We start from the raw sequence: 26,330 nt of genomic DNA, 5'->3' as shown, positions 1-26,330 counted from the left end.
TTGGATGGCATCATCGAATCAATGGACGTGAATTTGAACAAACTCTGGGAGATAGTGAAGGATAAGGAAGCCTGGCGTGTTGCAGTCCATGGGGTTTCAGAGTTGGACACGACTTAGTGACTGACCAGCAACAACTCCATCGCACCATGTCCCAGAAAAACTGCCCACAGGGCTCCACAGACCCAGGAAACTCCCTGGGAGCATCTCATCTCGGCACCTAACATGGATTCTAATTAGATGTGTGTTTGTCAGTTTACTTGCTGAATACTCTCTGCTTTCTACGCTGAAGTCCAGTGACAGAAGGATTACAGCAGTTTGACTCAGCATTGTAACTCCAGGACCTAACGCAATGCCTGGCTTAATGTATGGGTATTGTAAATATTTACTGAATAAATAATTGTTCTTTCCCATGAGGTTCTTTCAGGAAGCTGGCGGAGCTTGCCAAATGCTTATGCCCACGTGTGAGTGAATATTAAACAGAAGACACAAGAATACCTATTTCACTTTTGGAGAGTGTGGACTGTATTCAGTGATTTTTTTTCAGTCCCTCTTGATCTCTGTTAATGAGCTTAGTCTATGAGGCAGAAGAGTCTGGAAGTTTGCCTTTCTGCGCTGTGCATAGTTGTGTCCAACTCTCTGTGATCCCTTAGACCATAGCCTGCCAGGCTCCTCTGTCCATGGGCATTCTCCATGCCAGAATACTGGAATGGGTTGCCATTCCCTTTTCCAGGGGATCTTCCCAACCCAGGGATCGAACTCAGGTCTCGGGCATTGCAGGTGGATTCTTTACCGTCTGAGTCACCAGAGAAGCCCATTTGCCTTTCAGTCCTTTTAAATGAGCTGCAGAAGGAGGTGGTTCTGGGGACAGGGGAGGGGAACTCACTGCGGGGGGAGGGGGTGGTTTGGCCAGCTGAGAACAGGTTGGCTCTGACAAGATCCTTTCAGGCTCATTAAAGATCGGTTGCTTCCAGGCCCTGTGGCATCCCCTCTGAAGGAGAAGAGTGGCAGACCAACTAATACCTGGGAATTCAGAAAGTGAAGTGAAACTGATTCAGTCGTTTCTGACTCTTTGCGACCCCATAGACTTTTTCAGTTGATGGAATTCTCCAGGCAAGAATACTGGAGTGGGTAGCCGTTCCCTTCTCCAGGGGATCTTCCCAACCCAGGGATCAAGCCCAGGTCTCCTGCATTGCAGGCAGATTCTTTACCAGCTGAGCTACCAAGCCTCCGAACTAGGCAGATGAGCAGAGGTTCTGCATTGAAGGGGAAGGAGTGAGGTGGGAGAAGTCACACCTCTGCCTTCCCCGTGCCAGTTAACTTGCCAGTGAAACCCTCCTCTGCCAGGTGGGAGGCAGGAGCCATCTCACTGACCGCCTCAGATCCCAGCCACAAATAGACCTTGGGCATCAGCCACGCTCACAGGCCCTGCTGTGGGCACCTTGCCCTCTGAAGGGCTCTCTCTCAGCCTCACTGGCTGCCTGGCATCATAGCTCACTGTTTCTAGGCAGGCTGTGTGAGGAATGGGATCTCACACCCTCTGCAGTGGCTGCTGAAGGCCTGTCTAACAGTGGAATAAGTTGAAATTGGAGGCCCTTAAGCCCACACTCCCTTAAATAGAAAACAGGCAAATCACCCATGGAAAATAGCCCTTCTCCTGCTCTAATGTAAGGCTTCCTGGGGATCGCGATGTCTGTGCTGACAAACGATTCACCAAATTGATGCTTTTCCAGCATGGCTTTGTCTTTGTGCTAAAACAGTGTCAAACTGTACATTTTAGTAACAGGGCCCTGATGTGGCTTCTGAGCCCTCTGTAGGGATGGATGATTAGACAAAAGGATGATTGGGACTTTTCTCAGTTGGGGAGGTTGCGGTATTTATGGCAGGATTAGGTACTTATGGAGGGTCTGTGGTTCATATTGATATCAGAAGAAGTGGCTCAGGATGAACCAAGCTCAGGGGAGATATGAAAAGCAAGAAGGAAAAGGAACCGACGGTTTTGAGGCCTTGAGGGTGCAGACATTGTCCGAGCATGACAAAATGAATGACTTCATTTTGTTGATTGTCCTTGATCCTTTTGGGAGCCTGGCCTCATCTACCTGGCGTGGGAGCAGGAGGCAGAATCTGGCCAGAAAAGGAGCTTTAGGATGTTTAGAGTGTCAGTTCAGTTGGGGAAGCAACAGGCTCAGCTCTGAGATGACTCCAGAAGTCAGAACTCAGCGTGCCAACTTGGCCACAAGGCTCACCAGTTACACAGGCTCCTCCGGGCTTGTGGTCATGGGCTCTGCAACTGGGCTGCAGCTTGGTGGGGAGGAGAAACACCCAGGATTTCTCTTCCTCCTTCAGAAGAGAGGTCCTCAAACTAGCCGGCACCAGCACCCTGAGTTTCTGATCTGGGGGTGGGGCTGAGAATTTGCTTTTCTAACCAGCTCCCAGGTGATGCTGCTGCTGGTAGTCCAGGGACCACACTCTGAACCTCTGCTCTGGAGAACCTGCGTGAAGGAGGCCCAGCTCAACCCTTGCAAAGGGCCGGGTTTTCTGGGGGAGGGGCTGCTCCCCACCAGAGTTCGGTGGTGAAGTCCTTCGGGCATCCCTCCCCGCCATGCCCCCCTCCACTGTCCCTCCGAATGAACAGGCTGCCGAGTGCAGGGACAATAGTGGATACTCTTCTCCTTCTGGTGTTTTATAATTCAGCCCTCTCAGCACTTTGCAAAGCCTTTTTTTTTTTCTCTTTTATTAAAATAAAAAGGAAAAAAATAAAATAAAAAGGATTCTGGTATCCTTGAAGACAGATACCCTTTTAATTTTGCTTTGGGGTTGAGGGGTGGCTTTGAGCTGCCTATGAAGCAAACATCTTAGGGAGCCTGGTCTCTTACATGTCTGGCAGGGGAGCCAGTGAACAGCCACTCTGCTCCCAAAGGCCAGGACCCCAGTGTCAGGAGCCCTGGGCCACCAGACCGTGCCTGTCCTGAAACCTGATGTTCTACATCAGCACCCCGGGAGAGGCTAATGAAGGTCGGCATCAGGCTCAGGGAGGCTCTCGGCAGATGTTTAGTTCATAGATTGATGGAGTAAGGGAGGCAGTGGGAGGCTGGATATGTGTGTGTGTGTGTGTGTGTGTGTGTGTGTGTTTGTGTGTGTGTGTGTGTGTGTGTGTGTTGGGGAGTGATCTTTTCTCATGTCTGGAAGGAAACTCTTTTCTATAAAAAGAGACTTATTTCCAAGTCCTAGTTTCACAAACTGACGCTACTGGCCAGAGGGGTGAAGGTCATTCTTAAGAGTAGGGGTTCCTCACTCCCAAGTCCCCTTTATAAACAGGGCTTAATGAAAGCCCCAGCCTGGAAGGGACGGGACCCCTTGAACGTTTAGCCCTAGGTCTGGCGCGAGGCCAGCGCATCATACTTTGTGGCTGCTCTTCCTGCGAATTTAAGGTTCTACACAGGCTTCTTCCGTTGGAGAGTCGGATGTGCTCGGAAACGGGGTCTTCTCATTTCTGAGCAGGATCGAGGCCAACATGATGGGGGCAGGTTTGGATTATTCACTGGAACGAGAGCAGCCGCAACAGGCTGCTGAGACTCCCACGTGAGGCCTGACTCTGAAGTCTCCATGCAAGTCACTGCAGGTCCCTCTAGAAAAGCCAGGCCCGCCCTCACAGAGCCTGGGGATGCCTGGGAACCTGAAGCCACGTCCACTCACCCCCTCCGCCTCCGGCCTCGTCTCCGGCTTCACGATGCTTTCAGGGCCAGTGCCCAGTGCTCTGTTGTTTTGCTGGTGGCAGGTGGCAGAAAGGACCACGTAGGCTTGTGATGGACCACCTCCAGCCACTACCCGCATCCTCCTCTCCACACGCAAGGAACAACTGAGGGGCCCTGGAGACCCCAGGGTCCGGTGCGTGCTGCGGTCCTGATGTGACGTTTGACAACGTTCTGCTCTAGGTATTCCGTGTCTCAGGTGGCCGGTTCTCAGGCCACAGCTCTGCACTCTGGATCCGTCTTTCAGATTCCATGTCAGTGAGCTTCATTTCAAAATGGGCCCTCTTTTATCTCAGTCCTTCAGGTCCTGTTTTGCGTCTATTCATTCATTCATCCATTCAGCAGTAACTACGGAGTGCTTCCTCTGCTGATCAAACCTATGTCGTGAATGAAGCTGGACCTAAGTCGTGGGCCCACCAGGCACATAGTTGGCAATGACAGAGTGGGTTTCTGGCTCTCACTGTGCCACGTGCCTTATACCCAGAGGGCAGTGGCCTGGGGGTTCGGCCTGGCTGCCTCCAGCGTGGAGAGGTATATGGCAAGGCAGTAGCTGGCTCCCCACCAAAGGGAGGGAACTGACCATGACCATTTCTGTTGAGATGGAAATGCTGCTCCATGCTTAAGCCCATGGTGAGCACTCACGATCCCTGGCTTCTCTCTGGGTATAGCAGGCGATAGCCTGTTTGGGAGAGATTTTGCTCCTCTGAAAAGAAAAATTACCTTAATCGTCTTCTGTGCAGGGACATGGTAATACCAGCCCTGGGAGTGAGTCTTCCAGCTGACATGTGGATGGGTGTGAAGGAGGATTGGAACCTTGGAGAACCAATGCTCCTATCTTTACTGCCCCTGGCTTTGTCCAAGGTTGACCAGATGTCCAGCCATAGGAAGTCAGTAAGCACTTTCTTTAGTCTTCTTTCCAAAGGGTCAGCAGGGACGTTTGAGGACCTCCTGGGGGTGTGGGAGGCACCATCAAACCTGAGGCCTCAGATATTTTGATCCAGGGCTGAGACTCCCCACTCCCCACAATCCCACACTGCTGAGAACCACTTTGAGTAGTGCTGTTCCTCACAGGGATGTGATGTGCTTGTGAATGACTCAGGGGCAGAAGAAAGGGAGAGAAAAACATTGTCTGCCGGCTTTCATTCATTCACCCATTCATTTGTCTCCAAAACACCCGTTGAGCCCCTGCTGGGTGTCTGGCTCTCTTGGGCACTGGAATATTGACAGGAAGTGTAGGCTAAAAGGATGCACCTGCCGGCATCTGATCAAAGGGCAAAGGGGGCAACGACTCCTCAGTTAACTTTGGAAGTTGTCACTGTCTCTCTGGGGACCCAACTCCACATAAGGTGCCTGAAGTCAGGACTGTTCATGGTGCCTCCATCAGAGGTGCTTCACTCAGCTGCCCAGAGATAGGTGCTCAGAAACCTGGGTTGTGAGTTTAATTTTCAGAGATTAACAGGTGACTGACTAGAAAACCATTCAGAGGCAGGCATCTTGCAGATTATGTCCTTGGGTTCTGGGCTCAGGTAACCCTGGTGGCTCAGCTAATAAAGAATTTCCTGCAATGCAGCAGACCCAGCTTCAATCCCTGGGTGGGGAAGATTCCCTGGAGAAGGGGATGGCAATCCACTCCAGTATTCTTGCCTGGAAAATTGTACGTACAGAGGTGCCTGGTGGGCTACAGTCCATGCGGTTGCAAAGAGTCAGACTTGACTGAATGACTATCACTTTTGCTTTTGAACTCTACACACTCTGAGAAAATAAACAACTCAGGTGCAAGTTATAGAGGTGAACTGAAGGTTAGAGTGAGGTATATCCAGGAAAGTAAGCAAATGCAAAGAGGCTTCTGCAAATGGTGTTGGTATTGATAACCTCCTCAGAGTCTAGGGTCTACCTCCAGCCTTATGCGCTCAAAGCATGGATCAAGAGCAGATTTGATGCTTAGGAAAGATTTGCTCTAGCCAAATCTACAGGCTTGTGAATCAACGCAGAATGCCATTTTCTTGATTTATATGAAAAACACAACTGTTGTTCAAGTAAAACACATGGTAATGGCGTGTATCTGTCTCTTTCTATAGAACAATCTTAAAAAAAAAAAGAACAATCTTTAAGGAAGTTGTCAACAGTAGGTCGTTTGGTGAGTTTGAAATCAGAACAAAGGGACCTGGTTAGATGGCTTTGCTATTTAATAACAGTAAATTGTGAGAACTTGGTCAATCACAGTTATATGTAAAATATATGGTCACTGGCTCTGATGGACTTGAAATGGGCAGTGCATCACTCCTGAACACACCTTGGGTAGGGGTTGCCAACTCCATTTATGATGGCCTATTCTTGCTTCATCTATGAAAGACAGGCTTTCAGTTCTGTCTTATTTTATTTCTTTCAAGAGACTTTGTCTCTCTCCACTATGGTTCTTAGACTTATGGTTTAACTTATAATGACAACCTTATATCCTTTTGAACATTTTAACCACAGTTCAGTTCAGTTAGGTCGCTCAGTCGCATCCGACTCTTTGTGACCCTATGGACTGTAGCACATCAGGCTTCCCTGTCCATCACCAACTCCTGGAGCTTGCTCAAACTCATGCCCATTGAGTTGGTGATGCCATCCAACCATCTTCTCCTCTGTTGTCCCCTTCTCCTCCTGCCTTCAATCTTTCTCAGCATCAGGGTCTTTTCCAATGAGTCAATTCTTCACATCAGGTGGCCAAAGTACTGGAGTTTCAGCTTCAGCTTCAGACCTTCCAATGAATATTCCAGACTGATTTCCTTTAGGATGGACCGGTTGGATCTCCTTGCAGTCTAAGGGACTCTCAAGAGTCTTCTCCAACACCACAGTTCAAAAGTATCAATTCTTTGGTGCTCAGCTTTTCTTTTGTCCACAAGTACTCCCAAACAAGGAAAAATTATGGGCCATCCTCAGGCACAAAGACCAGCCCATTGATAACTGATGTTAGATTGGCCCAGACATGGGTCAGAAATTCTTCTTTCTCTTGTACATGGTAGAATTTTTTCAGTAAAGTAAAGAAGTCTGACTTATCCTAATACATTTTTAAATAATGTTTTATATTACTATGCCACCAGAGATATTTCTTTTGGGATGCTGAATGAAATGAAGTTACTGTTCTTTGTTGTTTGTAAACTAGGAAAATTCTTGTACAGTGCTCTTGGAAGGGAAGGGCTTTCCTGGTGAGTCAGATGGTAAAGAATCTACCTGTAATGCAGGAGACCTGGGTTTGATCCCTGGGTTGGGAAGATCCCCTGGAGGAGGGCATGGCAACCCACTCTGGTATTCTTGCCTGGAGAATCCCATGGACAGAGGAGCCTGGCAGGCTATAGTCCATGGAGTCAAAAAGAGTTGGACACAACTGAGTGACTAAGCCGCAGAGCTTGAAAGGGGAAAGGTGGTATGAAAGTGAAAGTGAAAGGCACTCAGTCGTATCCAGCTCTTTGCAACCCCATGGACTATACAGTCCATGGAATTCTCCAGGCCAGAATACTGGAGTGAGTAGCTTATCCCTTCTCCAGGGGATCTTCCCAACCCAGGAATCGAACCAGGGTCTCCTGCATAGCAGATGGATTCTTTACCAACTGAGCTATCAGGGAAGATAGCTTGTTTCTCTGAGGAACTAGAATAGAAATGCACAGACATCTATTAGCATGAAGGAATATTAAGAATTTGCAGGAATTAGCTGATGAAGCTACTTGCAAGCCCTGTGATAGAATCTAAACTTTACCTTGAGTGCAATGGGAGGCCATTTGTAGGTTTACAGGGAAGGGTGTAGCATTATCTGATTGGTTTCCTTCAATTAGCACATGGAGAACAGGTTGGAGAGAATGGAAGCAAGACCAGAGGGAAGGAGCCTTGCTAAGAGATCTGCTATCACCTGGGCTGGGTGATTCTCAATCTCGAGAAACGAAAGAGGCACCTGGCTTTGCCCTGACCGCAGCTGGAACCAGTGACCTCAGAATCTCTGGGGGTGGAGCTCCCAGGTGCAGCCAAGATTGGGAACCACTGATCTGGGAGCTACAAAATGGCAGGCTGGATCAGGAAGGTAGCAGTGAGGCTGAAGAAGAGAGAGGTTAGGGGGCAGGATGAACTGCATTTCTGGGTGGGGAGAAAGAGAAGCCTTCCTCCTTGGTTACTGCTTTGGCCCTCCGAGTAGGCAGTGTAATTCATTCATTCACAGAGAGGACTTTAACAGGAGGATTAGCTCCAACCCACAGGAGGGTGGTAAGCACTTTCTCCCAAGAGTTGCCTCTTGTTCAAGGCAGCTTTGCTCTGGCGTCTTGTGTCCGCTCTCCGGGTTTCTGCCCCCACCGCCCCATCCTCTGGCACCACTACCTCTTCTGCCGCTTGACTACATCCTCTGGCCTCTGACTCCCGCTTCCATCATCTCCCCAAATCTCCCCAAACCTTGGTTGACTCTCCCATCCTTCCTGCCATGTTATACCCACAGTTTACTGGTGGCCATGGATGTGATAAACAAAAGGAGAGAACCTCAGCTGCTGTGATCTCTTGTGGTCTCCCTTTCCCACAAGGACCATTCAGTGACTCAGTCTGCCCAGAATGGAAACTCCACCCTTGCTATTTGTAGGCTTAAATGGAACAAGACTGGAAAGAAAGTGAAAGTTGCTCAGTCATGTCTGACTCTTTGTGACCCCACGGTCCATGGCATTCTCCAGGCCGGAATACTGGAATGGGTAGCTGTTCCTTCTCCAAGTGATCTTCCCAACCAAGGGATCAAACCCAGGTGTCCCGCATTGTAGGTGGGTTCTTTACTAGCCGAGCTGACCAGGGAAGCCCAAGGCTGGATAGGCTATTAAATACACTTCATGAAAAAAGAAACATGCTGACTTTTTAGCTAAGGTATGGAGGGATGCTCAAGATCCCAGCCCCAGAGTGGAGGGCAGACTGGGGACTCCTTCCTGGCCTCGGACCTACTCTGACTAGAGCCCTAATGCTGTGACCTGGGCCCTCCCTAGTCAAGCCTGCTTTAATCTCCAACGAGCGGGAAGCCTGACTGGTGCACTGTGTGTGTTCTTACCTTTCAGGCAGGACCCGAGTTCCCGCCTAGGGATTCTCTTTGGTCCAGTAAGTTATTTCAGTTAAACCCAAGTGTTCTGGAGAGGAAATTAGCTTGTACTTATGGAGCTTCTAGCACATGCTTGGCACTGATACCTGGGCTTTTTCTACCTGGGGCGATGACGGGAGTGTCTTGGCTAGGGTAGCTCACTTGGTCGGAACGGAATCGAGCGGCAGAGGCTGCAATTCCTGGGGATGACCACACGAGGGCGTCCCTGGAGGAGTGCTGGCTGGCTGCCAGGCAGCCACCAGCTCGGGGTCAGAAGGGCACTGAGTCTGTGGAGCCCGCTCCTGCTTTGGCCACCGGGACCTGCAGGAATGAGGCAGGAGTGCAGAAACCATGCCGGGATAGCTGGTGGGCTGGTGGGTGCCAGGTGGCCCTGACGGCACACATCCAGGGTTCCAGGGACCCAGGGCAGGTGGTGGTGTGGGAGTGTCTAGAAAGCCTCACGCAGTGGTTCTTTACCAAAGGGTGACATCCAAACTTTCCTTCCCTTTCTGCAGCCCAGCTGTTTCCCAACAGATTTCTCCAAACCGCACCAGGCATGTAGTAGGGAGCTTCCGTCATTCCTGTACCCATATCCTTGGAGTTTCCCTACTTATGGAAAATACAAGGAGGAGGTACCGACCAGTGTCTGCGATTGACATGGCTGGGGAAGAAAATGTTTTTAACCAACTAACTGTAATCTAATTAGATCCCAAATTGTCACAACCATCCATGATATTGATCTTAAGGGGACGAGGCCACATGGAACGCATACATGATCCGAGTCCCCAAAGCCTGACATTTGTTTCCCTTTCTGGTTTCCGACCCTGCCACGGCAGCTCTTCTCCCATCTGCCCTCAACCAGCCTGCTGGAGGGCTCCACGGACCAGTGATACCTGTGTTGGGACGAGCTGCAGAAATTGTTCCAGCCAGATGCTCCTCGAGCTTGGAGCTCCACCCACTTCTAATCTAGGCTGATGTAATCGAGCCCTAATTCATCGTCTTCTCCGCTGTGGAATGGTAGTGATGCTGTTAGACAATGGGCTGGCACAAAGATGAGCAGTAGGGCTGCGATCATCACGTGTCTGCTCATTCCTATCTTCACCAGCACCAATGAGAGCCAGTGCTGTGTCCCAGCACCAAACCGATAATATTAAGGACATGGGGGTTTTATTATGGCCAGTGCTAATTAGTTTCAGTGGAAGAAAACCCTCCATCTTGTGAACACAGATGCACTTCTGATGTTATAGATGTTTCCTGGTCGGTCCCAAAGGAGATCAGGCCCCGCCTCAGTAGAGAGGGGGGTTGGTTGGCGGGACCTATCCTGATACCAGAAACACGTCCTGGGGATTGTGTTCTTTAATGGTGATCATTTCCGCTAGTCTGGATGATATTGGGTTGGCCAAAAAATGTGGTTTGGGTTTCTCTATGCCATTGTATGGAAAAACCCAAATGAACTTTTTGGTCAACCCATTTTTTTCTCAGCAGAGAGAGAATGTGGGCTCCTAGTTAGTAGAACAAAATACTTTGCCCTTGTTTATTCTGATCTCTTGCTTTTACTTCTTTTTCCCCTGCTAGTTCAGGATTTGCAAACTGGAGACCAGAATGTTGCTCCTGGTCTTCAGGAGAATTTTGTTTGCCTAGTACGTTCTTAAACTTGAATTTGAAGACCTGCAGGTGGCATTGTGTCTCTGGTTAGGTCTTGACTCACGGAACGTTACCTTCCTGGCCTTTATCACATCACTTTGCCCTGTAAACTTTGACCTTTGTCCTATAAACTTTGTGCCGGGGTGGAAACATCTGCCTCACTAAGTCTATTCTTTTTTGACTGATCCTCATGAACCCTTTCAGGACACGTTTTAAGATCATGGAAAGCATCTCCTTATTTGGAAGGACTGCTGATTATCAGAGAGCACCAGCTAAGGAGGCCAGGAAGCTCTCTTCTCTGACATTTAGGCTTTCGTGGTGTGACCCAACTCCAGGGCGGGCTCACACAGAGGGCGGTGCGCCTGGAGCCCCTGGGGTGGGCGGGGGGCCCTGGTGGTCTGTAAGGAGCTTTCAGCTCTAGCCTGTTAGGTCATTATTACTCTGCCCTGGTTATGCCAAAAGCTTCTGCCCCTTAGGGGATGGGCACCCACTCTCAAAACTAGAATCTGAACAGATGAGCATGAAGCTGCTCACCAGGGACTCATTTTGGATTGGGCTGTGGGCCCTGCAGGTAGAACAGAGGCCTGTGCTGAGGAGGAGAGACCAGGGTGGCCGCGGCCCAGGCAGGGGTTCAGAGCGCCAGGAGAGCCTCAGGCCTACGTCCAGAGCCCGCTGCCCGCCTTGCCCAGACGTGAGCCCCTACCAAGCTCTGTCTTTTCCTCGTTTTGTGTCTCACATCTTTCCATGAGCAGGAAGGGAGGTGCACCTTAACTTCTCCCGGTCCTCTTGTCCTCAATTTTCCTCAGGAAAGAAAGGGTCAGGGGGGGCCTGGCCAGGGACGGCAGTTCATTTCAAAACCTCAAACTAACCTGTGCTCCCTTTCCTGACCTCCAGCCTATTTTAATCTTGTAAATGGTAATGATGTGTGTGGGGAACAATTTTGTTGTTTACTGAAGCAGTTGAGTGATAATTGCAGAGAAAGGAGAAAGCGGAAGGCTTTCCCCACACCCTGTGTTCCTCTCTGCCATTCTCTACGCTAATATAGGCCCCTGATGCTGTTTCTTGTGAATCAAGATGACAGACTAGGAAAGGGAGGTTAGGGGGGCAGTTCGAGGGGGAGAAACGGAGGGAGGTGAGCCCAAGGCCTGGACCCCTCCCAGCGAGGGGAGAAAGTGGGATTGGACAGTCGCCAGCTCCTCAGGGTGGTTGTGCTGTAAAGAGGGTGTTTGGGCAAATAGCTCTTGGTCCTCAAGGTCTTCTGAAATAAAGCTGTGGCAGAAAGTTCTTTCTGGTGTCAGATCAAAATGTATTCTGTTTCAACATAAAAAGGAGGCAGACAGACCAAATGGAACAAATATAAAATTATTTTGTTTAGCCTTCTTAGGTTAATCTGTTTCTGTGTGACTACTGTTCATTAAAAATTCATCATGCTTGAAATTATCAGCACCACATTTCTCTTTAACAGTGTATATCCATTCCTCAGATAAGCATCTTGTCACTGCCAGATATAGAATGTACCGTGTGGCCAATGTATGTAGAATCCTGTGTATACCCTGGACTGGGAAGCCAGAGTGCAATTTAGTTGAAGAGATGGCTCATGTCCCATAACCACAGACTGCTTTACACGCAATAGAACAAATGTGAAAGTGTTATAGATGTCATGGCTTGAGTGATGTGACCGCAAAGCAGGCTGGGAATTGAAGAGGCGTGGTCAGGAGGAGCACAGGGCAGGCATCCAGAGCTGAACAGGACTTGGTCTATGGGTGGTTCATCCATAGCAGCGTTGCACAAGATGGGGTTCAGGAGCTCTTCCCCTTGAGTCTCCCAGGACTGGGATGAATGGATGGACCAGAATCTCCAGGGGTGGGCACAGGACTTCACTCTTAACAAGCTCCCAGGAATTCTGATGCACACTGAAGTTTTGTGTTTTTAAAAGAATGTCTTTAAAAAAATTTTTTTTTTTTTAAATTTGTGTATTTGGCTGTGCTGAGTCTCAGTTGTGGCATGTGGAATCTTTAGTTGCTGGCGTGTGAGACTTTTAGCTGTGGTGTGTGAACTCTCAGTTGCCATATGTGGGTTCTAGTTCCCTGACCAGGGATCAAACCCAGGCCCCCTGCATAGGGAATGTGGCATCTTAGCCATTGGACCATCAGGGAGGTCCCCACACGGAAGTTTGAGAACCTTTAAGCCATAGGTTGCTTAGGTGAGAATTCTAACTAGTACAGCCACTATGGAGAACAGTGTGGAGAGTCCTTAAAAAACTGGAAATAGAACTGCCATATGACCCAGCAATCCCACTCCTGGGCATACACACCGAGGAACCCAGATCTGAAAGAGACATGTGCACCCCAATATTCATCGCAGCACTGTTTATAATAGCCAGGACATGGAAGCAACCTAGAAGCCCATCAGCAGATGAATGGATAAGGAAGCTGTCTGTGGTACATATACACCATGGAATATTACTCAGTCATTAAAAAGAATTCATTTGAATCAGTTCTAATGAGATGGATGAAACTGGAGTCCATTATACAGAGTGAAGTAAGCCAGAAAGATAAAGAACATTACAGTATACTAACACATATATATGGAATTTTAAAAGATGGTAACGATAACCCTATATGCAAAACAGAAAGAGGCACAGATGTACAGAACAGACTTTTAGACTCTGTGGGAGAAGGTGAGGGTGGGATGTTCAGAGAGAACAGCATTGAAACAAGTATACTATCAAGGGTGAAACAGATCACCAGCCCAGGTTGGATGCAAGAGACAAGTGCTCAGGGCTGGTGCACTGGGAAGACCCAGAGAGATGGGATGGAGAGGGAGGCGGGAGGGGGGACTGGGATGGGGAACACATGTAAATCCACGGCTGATTCATGTCAATGTATGGCAAAAACCACTACAAAAAAAAAAAAAAAGCTATAGGGTGCTTAGGTGAATTGGGGATGGCTGTCCACAGGCATGACCGAGGCAACCCTGGCCACAGGCAGTGGCTTTGAATGCAGGTGATTGTTCAGTGACAAAGCAAGCCCCAGCCCCTGACTGTGGATACAGGGTCCGGCCCATCCCCAAGAGAGAGAAACTGACAACAACAGACCAGGTGCCAGGGCCTCAGTGCATTTGGGGGAAACCCAGCTGTGTGCCAGGACTTGGCAGGAGACCTGGCGGGCATGAGAAGGCTCAGGCCTCCCACAGCAGCACGGGCTTCCACATTGCGTCTGCCAGTGACCTGAAGCTCTAAATTTCTTTCCGGCCTTGGTCAGGACTGGCCTGGGGCTGGGTAAGGCTGGGCCTGCAGGTGGGGGGCCCTGTAGGTAGGACCAAGCAGCAGGGGCAGAAGCAGGGAGCAAGGGGTCATCAGGACAAAGGTGACCTTGGAAGTGAAGACTAGAGATGTTAAGGAAAAACTCTGTGGTGGAGTGCTTCTCAAGTTCCCAAAGAAATCCACAGAAAATGCAGGAAAGTTCTCAAAGTACTATTATGGGATGTAATGATCTTTCTTGGGTCTGCTTGGGTGGGAGAGGAGTCCATAGCAAAGGATTTCCTAGCAGGCCTGACCATGTCCAGGCAAATGCAAACTTGATTTGCTAGAGTTGCCAGCAGGAGCAAGGTCATGTCAGACAGAGGGAGGCCCAGTGGGCTTCTTGCCTGATCTTTGTGGGGAAGGCATCATTTTTAATCTGAAATCAGGGCTGGCTTTGAGAAAAGATGTTCAGTCCAGACCTCTACCATTTTACATCAAAAAACCTCAGGCTTTTTCTTGTTTAAACTTCTTTTGGTTAAACCTTCCCTTTCAACAAATCCTGCAGTGAAGTTCCTAGAGCAAGCCTATCCAATTATAGGGTATCTGATTCTCAGGATTCTTGTCTAAGAGAGACCAAATCCTCTCTCACCTAAAAGCCAGGACCCTGTTACCCGCAGCCTCTTGTTTGTTCTGTCTTTTTAAACAATCCCTGAGTCAGAATAAAGGGAGATTTTCTGAGACAAAACAAACATTGCCTGAGAAAGACTCCTTTCTCTTTTGTGTTCCGTATGCAGCGTCCACAGACACTTCCCTGAAGGTCAAGTTCAATTCAGTTCAATCGCTCAATTGTGTCCAACTCTTTGTGACCCCATGAACCGCAGCACACCAGGCCTCCCTGCCCATCACCAGCTCCCAGAGTCTACCCAAACCCATGTCCATCGAGTCGGTGATGCCATCCAACCATCTCATCCTCTGTCGTCCCCTTCTCCTCCTGCCCCCAATCTTTCCCAGCATCAGGGTCTTTTCAAATGAGTCAGCTCTTTGCATCAGGTGGCCAAAGTATTGGAGTTTCAGCATCAGTCCTTCCAATGAACACCCAGGACTGATCTCCTTTAGGATGGACTGGTTGGATCTCCTTGCAGTCCAAGGGACTCTCAAGGTCAAACATCTCCTTTAATTGTACCCAGCACACTTAACCAAGGCAGACTCAACCCAGAAGGCCCTGGGCTTCTAGGTCAGCACACAGCTGTTATCCTCTGGAATGAAAGTGCAAGGAACGGGCAGGACTTTGTATTATTATTATTATGGCTTTTTTTGGGCTTGAAAGTTGAGTTTGTGAAACACAATTTCTTTTGGCAACTGCATCTATGAACTTGCTCATTTACTGATTCCCAGTAACTTTCCCTGTCTCGCACTCTCTTATGGAGAGCTTTACCTACAGTTGCTTTTGCTTTTGGGGAGTTTGCTGTGGCAAGAGGTGGGGGAGGCCTTTAGGCCCGGCTAAACTTCAAGTCAAGCTTTCCACCTCTCCTCTTCCAATTCTTTGTCTCCTCCGAGGAAGGGCTCAAGTTTCTCTCTCTCTCTCTTTAAAACTTTAGTACTTAGTTTTGGCAGCGTTGGGTCTTCGTTGCTGTGTGTGGGCTCTCTCTCGTTGGGCTGCGGGGGCCTGTCTGCGGGTGAGGTGTGCGGGCTTCTCACTGGGGTGGCTTCTCTTGTGGAGCACAGGCTCCGGGTGCCCGGGCTCAGTGGTTGTGATGTACAGGCTGCTGCCCCGCAGCAAGTGCAGAATTCCCGGACCAGCCATCGAATCCATGTCCCCTGCGTTGGCAGGTGGGTTCTTAACCACTGGACCACCAGGGAAGTCCTCAAGTTTCTCTTGAATGCTAAGAAAAGAGGATGTGGTAGGTAGCCCTCCTTTGGACTTTGAGTCCCCAGTTCGATCTGAAATGACCGAAGTAACACACACACACTTCCGCCCCCTTTTCACAAGCAGGGAAGTGAGAAAGAGGAGGCGAGAGGGACTGGTTCGGAGGTTTTAGAGAGGGTGATAATTCCCTGACAGCTCAGTTAGTAAAACATCTGCCTGCAATGCAGGAGACCCTGGTTCGATTCCTGGGTCAGGAAGATCCGCTGGAGAAGGGATAGGCTGCCCACTCCAGTATTCTTGGGCTTCCCTTGTGGCTCAGCTGGTAAAGAATCTGCCTGCCATGCGGGAGACCTGGGTTCGATCCCTGGGTTGGGAAGATCCCCTGGAGAAGGGAAAGGCTATACCCACTCCAGTATTCTGGCCTGGAGAATTCCATGGACTGTGTAGCCCATGGGGTCGCAAAGAGTCAGACATGACTGAGTGACTTGCATATCCCTTCACTATAATTCCTGGAGGGTCTGACCCAGCAGACCTGACTGGGAGGGGCAGTGGGACCCAACTAAAAATAATGAAAACATCACATTGTTAGACAGAGGAGTTTTTGGCTCCCAACTCCTCTGGGAGTACCTGGAAAATGCTGAAGCAGGCACCTCCTCTGCCTCACCCTCCTCCAGCAAAACACCTTGAATCACCAGGACATTCATATTGTTCTTCATAATAAACTGATCACCCTTCCCCTCTTAATCTTATTTTATCCTCTACAAGTATTAGCTGAATACATTATCATTGTACGAAGTTCAGGGAACACAGAAATATATTGCCTGAGTTCAGATTCTCTAGGAAAAAAATGAGTCGGAGATGAAAATTACTGTGCTAATACTGAGACTGAGAGAAACAGGGATATGAGTCCAGGAAGGCAGGAGGTAACTATAAGGTGGGAGTTACCAACGAGGCCACAGGTTCACAGGAAAATAAGAGAACTCAGATGGTCTTGGTCATGAGGGACATAGCCATGAAACTAGTTACACCCAAGTAATACCCAAGGAAGCTTCCTGTTACCTCCTGTCTTTCATCGGTCAAAGCTGGTTGTTGCTATTGTTCGTGTTCAGTTGCTAAGTCATGTCTGACTCTTTGTGACCCCGTGGACTGCAGCATGCCAGGCTCCTCTGTCTTCCACTATCTCCCAGCGTTTGCTCAAATTCATGTCCATTGAGTCAGTGATGCCATCCAACCATCTCATCCTCTTCCGCCCCTTTCTCCTCCTGCCTTCAACCTATCCCAGCATCAGGATCTTTTCCAGTGAGTCAGCTCTTCAAATCAGGTGGCCAAAGTCCTGGCACTTCAGCAACTGTCCTCCCAATGAATATTCAGGGTTGATTTCCTTTAGGATTGGTTGATTTGGTCTCCTTGCTCTCCAAGGGACTCTCAAGAGTTTTCTCCAGCACCGTAATTCAAAAGTATCAATTCTTTGGTGCTCAGCCTTCTTTAAGGACCAACTCTCACATCCGTACATGACTACTGGAAAAACCAGTAGTTTTTGATGGACCTTTGTCAGCAAAGTGATGTCTCTGCTTTTTAATATGCTATCTAGGTTTGTCATAGCTTTCCTTCCAAGGAGCAAGTGTCTTAATTTCATGGGTGCAATCAACCATCTGCAGTGATTTTGGAGCCCAAGAGAATAAAATCTGTCACTGCTTCCACTTTTCTCCTTCTATTTGCCATGAAGTGATGGGACTAGATGCCAAGATTATATCTTGGTTGTACTGGGGACCCCAGAACTGCTTTGGGCTTGGCAGAGCCCAGCGCTTTCCACTATGGCAAAAGCCAAAAACAGAATCTTCTTTGTATGAGAAACTGAGATAATTCTTCTCCCATTTGCCCTCTTCTCCTCAAAATAACTGTTGTTAAGAGCTTAGTGTGTATCATTCCAGGCTATTTTTATGCTTTTGTACACATATCTTTGTGTGTTTAAAAAATCGTGAACTAGATAATTTAGTATGTATTGTTTTGTAGTTTCTTTTTTTCCTCTAATTATACCTTGTAGATTTTTCATGTTTGTACATTCTTTTAAATTCCTGTGTTGCATTATTTAGTATGGATATTCCATAGTTTATTCTCCTTTAGCTAGCTGTTTAGATTTTTCCAGCTTTGGCTATTCTAGTCGGTAATTGCAACGAGCAATTGCAAAACGAGATAATTGCCCAGAGCAATGACTCTGTGTACATGTGAGGGTCTCTCTCACATCCTTGAGGTTGTACTTTTGGGTTAAACGCTCACCCATGGAAATCAAATAGTTCTCTTCTTGTCAGGCTCCTTTAGATCCTGGAAGATTTAAAAGTGGAGACCACTTGATTCTATTGGTTAGAGCATGCAGCCAGTGAACCTGGGAGATACTGAATTCGTTGTTGTTCAGTTGCTAGGTTGTGTCTGACCCTTTGTGATCCCATGGACTGTAGCACACCAGGCCCCCTGTTTTCTACTATCTCCCGGAGTTTGCTCAAATTCATGTCCATTGAGTTGGTGATGCTATCTAATCATCTGAACTTGAGCCTCAATAAATAGTGACAAGGACAATTACACCCCATGGTCACAGACTGCACCTTGACTGGCTGCTCCTCAGACATTTGTCATTTGTCATGATGGGGAGACGGTGAGAGAGCCTGACTCTGCAGGGCACTTCTCAAAGGGTGGCCCACTGTCCAGCATCACCTGGAAACTGTTTGGAAGACAAATGCTTGACTCCTGCTTCATAGCTACCGAATCAGACATTCTAGGGGTGAATCCAGAAAATCTGTTTTACTAAGTCCCTCCAGTGGTTCCAATGCATATAACATCTGAGATCGGCTGCCCTTCCAAGCCCATCTCTATTACTAGAAGAAAACAAAGCTGACAGAGCTCTGTGCCCCCACTGTTCAGTTGCAGCAGAACCACGTTGGGCACTCCTGAAGTTGTGGAGGGTCATACCCTCGTCTAGCTGGCGATTTGGCCCTTAGGCTGTTCAGACCCGGATTACTGCCTCTCCCACCGCACACACTGACTCTGCCATCAGATCAGAGTCACCAGAGGTGTGTCTTGCCAAGAACCTCACCTTCATGACTTCACCCTTTGGCTTCCTTCACCTCTGTGGCCTTTGCTCTTGACCCTGGAAAGCTCCTGTCTCCTTGAACATGAGCTTGAGCCCATGGCCCACAGTCCACTGGCTGCATTGTTAGAGCCCAGCACCTACCTAGGGACTCTTCTATTTCCTTTTCTGTCCAACCATCCAGGGCCTGCTGATACGTCTGCTAGGCTGTGTCCATTATTTCTATATACAGAAGATAATTTGCTTTTTCATATTACACCTGGAACTGTAAATCCCAGCTCTGTAAGTGGCTACGTTTAAACCAACTGTCATAGCTGTGATGCAAGAAAAACTGAATTATAAAAGATTTTTTGCTGGCTTTCCTGCCAAAGAAAGTCTCCTTTAGTTTCATTTTTATTGCATCTGCCTCCAGATAAATGAGATCCTCACCAACCTCAGAAGCTGTGAATGGAGATTCCATCCAGCTGACTTCAGTTATTTGTATTGTGAGGTAGAAAAACTGATTTCTTACAGATTGTTTCCCTTTGGTGTGTCTTACTGGTTGAATGTGTGGTCCCCACATTCATCTGCTGAAGTTCTAAAGTAAGTACCTCGGAATGTGACTGTATTTGGGCATAGGGGCTTTACAGAAGTAATGAAGTTAAACTGAGGTGTTTTGTGTCTGACTCTTTCTGGTCCCGTGGACTGTAGCCTGCCAGAGTCCTCTGTCCATGGAATTCTTCGAGCAAGAGTACTAGAGTGGGTAGCCATTTCCTTCTCCAGGGGATCTTCCCGACCCAGGAATTGAACCCAGGTTTCCCGCATTGCAGGTGGATTCCTTACCATCTGAGCTACCAGGGAAGGCTAATATCGTCATGAAAAGGGGAGATCTGGTCACAGCCGTGTGCAGGGAGACCACCATGGAACAAGAAGGCAGAGACAGGGGTGATGATTCTATAAGCCAAGGAGCCCTAAAGATTGCCAGCAAACCACCAGAAGCCAGGGGAGAGGCGTGGACCAGATTCTTCCCTACAGCCCTCAGAGGGAGTCAGACCCACTGACACCTTGAACGTGGACTTCTGGCCTTCACGACCGTGTGACGATGAATGTCTGTTGTCTAAGTTGCCCACTTTGTAATGCTTTTGCAGCAGCCCTGGCAAATGAACCCAACGTGCCTGTCCTCATTTACATTTCTTCTGAGACTCATTCTGCCTTTCCGAGCTCATCAACTCTTATGTGGGCTCCTATGAACAGCTGGACTCTCTGACCCAGGCTCCCCACTCTCCATCCTGTCCAGCGAACCTTTGTCAGAGCGAGCTTTGCTAAGAGTGGTTTTTATCTCCTGCAACACTGTATTCTTACCACTTCAAGTCTGAATCTTGTGACCATAGCCTTTTCCCCAAGCCCTCATCCCTGTCGGCCTCTACAAGCCCTCTGCTCTCTCTCTTCGGATGGGCCTTCTCACTACCCCCATGACATACATGTCATACCCACCTCCACACACCTGCCATGCCCTCCTTTCCAAGTTCTGTAGAAGCCTCACCATCTCACATCACTTGGTTCAAGGGGTTCTAGACTTTGATGAATGTTAGAATCACTCTGGGGGCTTAAAAAAAATCCTAAATGCACAGGTTACTCCCTAAACCAGTCATATAAGAGTCTCTGGCATAGGATCCATGCATTAGTAATTTTTAAAGCTCTTGGTGATTCAATGTAAAGCCAGATTTGACAATCTTAGTGATTCCCTTCTTCCATATCACCCTGACACCTCTCAAACCTCAAGGCACACACAAGTCAAGAAGGCATCTGCAGGGCCTGAGTTCTGCCTTTCTAGCAAGCTCCAAATGCTGCTGATCCAGGGACCACACTTTCAATAGCAAAGTACTACACAACTTACAGTTCTTCCCAGATGGCTCAGGGGTAAAGAATCTGCCTGCCAATGCAGGAGACGTGGGTTTGATTCCCTGGGTTGGGAAGATCCCTGGAGAAGGAAATGGCAACCCACTCCAGTATTCTTGCCTGGGAAATTCCATGGACAGAGAAGCCTGGTGGGCTACAGTCCATGGGGTCGCAAAAGAGTTGGACATGTGACTGAGTGACTAAAAAGTGGCAACACAACTTATCACTTAGTGTTTATACTCAGCTTGGCCCATAGAAGATATTAGATGGTTTATGGGAAATACCCAGACAAAAATTAGCAGTTAAGTTTATCGCCTTCATCCAGACATGCTTACAAAGGTCTTTGGAGAGTATCTAAGGAAAACTGGCAAAGACGTGCTCAACAACAATGCTAGAGAGAGGAGAAAGCCTGGAGAAAGCAGGAAATCCACCTGCACTGCCCTCCCCCAGACAGCTGTACACACAGGCTCCCCCAGCAGCAGCGACGGGGAGCAGCCATGAGGAGCCCTTGTCCTGTCATCTGAGGCGTGTGGTCTTCGAAGGAAAACTTGGACTTTTAGGGAATTTGGGGCCCTCCTCTTGTGTACTCCCTCTTGTCTGGTGGGGCGTGTGCTCTTGCTTGGGAAAAATCGGAAATTACAGAGGCAGAGGAGTGAAGATGCAAAACATAAGGTGAGCATTGTCAGCTCACCAGCCAGCATTGTCATATCATGTGATTCTGGGGGATCAGTTCAGGGAATATACCGTGGCTGGTGCCCCCTGCAGTTGCCGGTGTAAGGCTCTGAGGCCAGGGCACATTAGATAAATTCTTTGAGCTGTGGTTTCTCCATCTCTAAAATGCAGGTAATAGCATCTACCTTCTAAGGCCTAGAGGTGATTAAGTGAGATCAAGCATGTAAAGCTTCTAGTACTGAATCTGATGCACCCTGGAAGTACTCATTAAATGGTAGCAATGATTATCACCATAATCACTCTTATCAGCACTTCGTTTTCAGGTCCAGGGCAGTGCTCACATGCCTGTGAGCAAAGCAGCTACTCAGGACTGGCTCCAGGACTCTTGGGGTCGGCATGTTTCTTGTGCAGCTGGCAGCTGCCCATGCAAGGGCGGAATAGGAATTGGGCATTTCGTGCAGCTGCTGGTTCGGTTTCCCTTTGGTTTGGTCAGGGCTGCATTATAATTTCTGGAGTTCTCAGAAAGTTTTGCCTTTCTTGGGCCTCCTCTTGCATTAAAAAAAATAAATAATATAAATAAAAACACTTTGTGCTTTGCGTTGGTAGACAAGTGAATGCAAGTCAGATTGGATTATATTCACTTTTTTCCTCCTGATTTTTGTTGCTGTTGTTCAGTCACTCAGTTGTGTCTGACTTTGTGACCCCATGGACCGCAGCACTCCAGGCTTCCCTGTCCTTCACCATCTCCTGGAGCTTGCTCAAACTCATGTCCGTTGAGTCGGTGATGCCATCCAACCATCTTGTCCTCTGTCATCCCCTTCTCCTCCCACCTTCAATCTTTCCCAGGATCAGGGTTTTGTCTAATGACTTGGCTCTTCACATCAGATGGCCAAAGTATTGGAGTTTCAGCATCAGTCTTTCTGGTTTTAAAGGGAGTTAAAACATTTTCAGGGCCCCTAACCTATCGCAGGCCCTGGGCACCATGCCCATTGTGGCCCCCAGATGCAGCCTGCCTGTGCTGACCCTCCCAGCAGCTGAGCATGGCTTGGGCGGCATGGGGCAGCAGGCCGAGACCTCCAGCACAAGGTATCATTTTCTATGCAGAGGTCTTTCTTCCTAAACTAGGTCACAGCTGCCTCCAGTGCAGGGGTTTTCCTTTTTAAATTCCCACCTAGCACCCAGTGCCCAGCTGAGCACCAGGGCCAGTCTGTTTATTTTAACACTTTGCAACGTAAGTACATTTTGTGGCTGTTAATTGTTAGGAGACTCCGTCCCAAGCCTTGGAAACCTGTTGCTCTGTGGCTTCCATGGTCATTAATAGACTCAGATGGGCCTCTCAAGGTCTTCCTATGGCACAGCCTTGAGAAACTGGCCACAACAGGCTCCCACCACTGATAGAATCCCATGTCCCTGAGGCCAGAAGAGTGCGGTAATGCGGGGGTGCCTGGCTCTGCGTTCTCAAAACTGTGATTCCGGGTCACGTGGAAGCTGCCTGTCGGGGCTGAGCTTTGCCCGGTGTGAGCACCGTTCATCTGCGTGATGGGTTTCCTGCCCTCTCCCTTAGCTGTACCACTCCCGGAGGGAGCCTGGCAAGGACGCTGTGTGAGATGGTTGCAGGGTCGTCCTTCCTGCTGCTGTTCCCTAGGTCTGTTCAGTTGGGGGAAACAGCACAGAGCATCGGCCACAACCACCAGGGCGTGTCGGCTCCCAGGGCCGCCGTCAGCCCGAATGGTAACACCTGGGGGAAGGCGGAAGGGGCGTGACCCTCTGAGGGGCGTGTCATTTGAGCCTGCCTCCGGGGTTGCCCGACTGGGAAGCTGGCTGGATCGACAGCCAGGAGGGGATCCTCTCAGTTCTACTCCTGAGTTGGTTTAGCAGGGAGTGTGTTCACGTAATCTGTCCAGCATGCCGAGGAGCTGGCCAGGCAGTGATGGCGGGCCTGGGGACAGACCACAGAGGCTGAACGGTCACAGTCCTGGAGCAGACAGTGCTTTTATTGTAACTCTTGAATGCTTGTTTTAATAGGTGCGTGCTAAGTCGCTTCAGTCATGTCCGCCTCTTGGTGACCCCATGGACTGTAGCCCACCAGGCTCCTCTGTCCATGGGATTCTCTAGGCAAGAATACTGGAGTGGGTTGCCCTGCCTTCCTCCAGGGGATCTTTCTGACCCAGGGATTGAACTTGTGTCTCTTATGTCTCCTGCATTGGCAGGCAGGTTCTTTACCACTAGCGCCACCTGGGAAGCCCTTGTTTTAATATGAAACTCATTAATTCACATCTTATTTACAATAAATTGCTTGTTCATCAGTTATTCTTGACCTATTATGTTATATCTGACTCTCTTTTATACAGTTTGAGAGCTGCCAAGATGCTTAGTCAGTGTTACTGACTGTACCCAGGGATGGCACAATGTAAATATTGAGCTAAATTCTTAGTTTGGAGATGCAAATTCTAATTACCCATCAACCCAGATACTCCAAAACTTGTTAGAATATTGGTTTGTGATGTAGCACTGAAGAAAGGAATGTAAAAATTAGGATTAGGGCCTGAGAAGAAAGATGGGGATATTAAAAACCCCACTGATTGTTTCAAAGAGGGATCTCCAGTTGCACTGGAAGCAAAGACTATTTGAGTACTGGTAATGGAAGAAAGAGAATATGCAGTGTTAGTTACTCAGTTGTGTCCAACTCTTTGCAACCCCATGAACTGTAGCCTGCCAGGCTCCTCTGTCCTTGGAATTCTCCAGGCAAGAATACTGGAGTGGGTAGCCAGTCCCTTCTCCAGGGGACCTTCCCGACCCAGGGATCGACTCCAGGTCTCCTGCACTGCGGGCAGATTCTTTACTGTCTGAGCCACCGGGTGAAGCCCCTGAAGGAGACGAGAAACCTGTTTTAAAAGAAGGTTCAAAAAAAAAAAAAGGAGGTTCAAAGCCTTATGAGGCCAAGACCAAAGAAACAGTGACTCAAGAGCAAGGGTACTGGAAACACCAAGAAAGGTTCTCCATTCACCTGTTGCTCTTACAAATACTGTCTGAATCCTGGTAAAGAGGCGCGAGGCAAGGGACGCGCTTCTGTGGTTCCGCGGGGTGGGGGAGAACACGGTTGGGATGGCTGGTATGTGAAAGGGACCGATCATGAAGGGCCTTGAAGGCATGGGGTGGGGCAGGAATTTGGATCTTGAGTTTAGGACAGTGGGAAGCCACTGAGAGCTTCAAGCTGAAGAGTGAGTCACTTGTGTTATTTGGGAGCCAGGGTTTCATGGAGGCCATTAGAGGGTGTAGTGATCCAATGCTACAATAATCCAGAAGAATAATTCCACCATAGAAACTAGAAGCTTCAGCAGCAGGAGTCTCAGGTGCAACTCCTGAGAGCGGTTGTTGAGGGTGTGGCTTGGGGTTGTTGGAAGTGATGAGTTCAGGTTGGAAATATTCAACTGGACAGACCTGTGGGACTTCCCAGTGGCTGCTTGCATCTGGGGTAGAGGTACAGATTTTGGAGTCATGAGAAAATAGATGGTCATTGATGAAGCATAGGAGTGGCGGAGGTCACCTCACTAGATGACATGGGATGGGAGAAGAGGGGCTAGGATGGGACTCCCTGAAGTGTGTTGGGGATGGGCCGAGGAAGAGGAGCTCTGAGGGAAACTGGCAGGCAGAGTCCCTGAGACCAGGGTCTCAACACAGGGTCGCAGAAGCTTAGGGAAGTGATGATGTGAAGAAAGAGCAAGTGATTGTGAATGTCAGAGTTGGAGAGAATTCATATAAGAGCTTTATCTATTAGATCTGGAGCAAATAGATCTTTGGTCTCCACTTAGGGGGGTTCATTTTTTTCAATTAGCAAATATTTCCTGGTTCACTCATGCCAGGCACTGCTCTTGGTTTGAAATTTACATTTTGGTAGAAGAGACAAGCAACCAAGAAGTAAGCCAGTAACAGGGGAAGGCTATTTCACACAATGATAAGAGCTATTATAGAAAGGATAAATAACAAAGCCTTACTTAGAGCAAACTAAAAGGAACTATAACCAATACCCCATGATAAACCACAATGGAAAAGACTATAAAAAGAGTGTATGTGAATATGTGCTAAGTTGCTTCAGTTGTGTCTAACTCTTTGTGATGCTATGGACCGTAGCCCACCAGGCTCCTCTATCCATGGGATTCTCCAGGTAAGTTTACTGGAGTGGGTTGCCATGCCCCCCTCCAGGAGATCTTCCTGACCCAGGGATGGATTCCGTGTCTCTTACATCTCCTGCATTGGCTGGTTGGTTCTTTAACACTAGCACCACCTGGGAAATGTATATATATATATATATATATATATATATTTGTGTATATATATGTATATGTGTGTATATATATATATATATATATATATATATGAAATGGAATCACTTTGTTGTACAGCAGAAATTAACATTGTATATCAACTACTTGTTGTTGTTCAGTTGCTCAGTTGTATCCGATTCTTTGCAACCCTATGGACTGCAGCACACCTGGCTTCCCTGTCCTTCACCATCTCCTAGAGTTTGCTCAAATTCACACCCATTGAGTTGGTGATGCTATCCAACCATCTCATTGTCTGCCACCCTCTTCTCTTTTGCGTTCAATCTTTCCTAGAATCAGGATCTTTTCCAATGAGTTGGCTCTTTGCATTAGGTGGCAAAAGCATTGGAGCTTCAGCATCAGTTCTTCCCATGAATACTCACGACTGATTTCCTTTAAAATTGACTAATTGATCTCCTTGTAGTCCAGGGAACTCACGATAATCTTCTCCAGCACCACAATAAAAAAGCATCAATTCTTCAGTGCTCAGTCTTTTTTATGGTCAAATTCACACATCCATGCATGACTACTGGAAAAAATCATAGCTTTGACTATATGGACCTTTGTCAGCAAAGTGATAGCTCTTCTTTTATATGCTGTCTAGGTTTGTCATAGCTTTTCTTCTAAGAAGCAAGCGTCTTTTAATTTCATGACTATAGTCACCATCCACAATGATTTTGGAGCCCAGGGAAATAAAATCTGTCCCTGCTTCTACTTTTTTCCCTTCTATTTGCCATAAAGTGATCAGATCAGATGCCATGATCTTAGTGTTTTTAATGTTAAGTTTTATGCCAG

Source organism: Odocoileus virginianus, chromosome 1 (assembly GCF_023699985.2).
Source record: "Odocoileus virginianus isolate 20LAN1187 ecotype Illinois chromosome 1, Ovbor_1.2, whole genome shotgun sequence".
Taxonomy (NCBI): domain Eukaryota; kingdom Metazoa; phylum Chordata; class Mammalia; order Artiodactyla; family Cervidae; genus Odocoileus; species Odocoileus virginianus.
Note: the sequence above shows the minus strand (reverse complement) of the source record.